The sequence below is a fragment of the Carlito syrichta genome, unplaced genomic scaffold (assembly GCF_000164805.1).
Source record: "Carlito syrichta isolate Samal-C Ts95f unplaced genomic scaffold, Tarsius_syrichta-2.0.1 Scaffold126477, whole genome shotgun sequence".
Classification (NCBI taxonomy): Eukaryota; Metazoa; Chordata; class Mammalia; order Primates; family Tarsiidae; genus Carlito; species Carlito syrichta.
The window spans coordinates 2,574-3,391 of NW_007070573.1; the positions used below are offsets into that span (position 1 = coordinate 2,574).

The following is an 818-nucleotide window of genomic DNA, read 5'->3' on the forward strand; positions in this document are numbered from 1 at the left end:
AGGGTCCCGCTCCCTCTGCCCCCTCACACACTTCGTTCTGTGGCCCCAGGCACAGTGGGACTTGGGGCTGCTTTAGGAGGGGTCCCTGGGCAGTGCCATGGCTGGTATGAAGGCTCCACCCTCCCTTGGGAGCTGAACCTCAGTCAGTGCTGGAAGGGACAGTGCCATGAAGGATACTCACCCCAGGGCCCACCAGTGGCTCAAGGACATTGCACTCAGTGTTCCCAGGATGGTCTCGAATTAGTGTCAAGTCACACATCCTAGGAGTCCCTTGGTCCCCAGGCAACGTGGATGATGGTCGCCCAGCATGTGGCCTGGACCCAGAGGGTGTGTGGCTGCCAGACGGAGCCATGGTCATGGTGCTTATGCCACAGCACAAGTCAAACTCTGCTCAGTCCCAGAGGTGCCTCTGCTTGGTGCTTGGAGTGAGGATCTGGCCGGCCTGAGAAGCCAGCTTCCTTGCAGTCAGCAGCCTGGCCCCTAAGGCTCCCTAAAGACCTGGCCTCCACAGCCGGCCAAGTGTGCTCCTTTGGGCCTGGCCTCCTGGAGGCTCCCTGCAGACTCCACCTTCCCTCCCCTACTCCCTTCCTCTGAGGTGGAGAACTTTGTCTGCAGCAGCGGACATCAACAGGCAGAAGCTGAGCTGTCATCATGGTGCCCCAGGCCTGTAGGCCACTCCTATTGCTGCCGGGACTGCAGAGCTCATTGGCTGCAGGTATGTCCATCAAGTGGTCTTCTTGGAGTGAGGGCGACTGCCAGGCTCCCTCACCACCTCATCTTGGGAGTCCCGGCCCAGAGCCTTTGCTGGGACTCCGGTG

At 60.6% G+C, this 818-nt stretch overlaps 1 pseudogene; it reads left to right on the top strand.

The window, feature by feature from the left end:
- Positions 1-651: 651 nt before the first annotated feature.
- Positions 652-818, top strand: part of LOC110594698 — an 11,198-nt pseudogene continuing 11,031 nt past the window's right edge.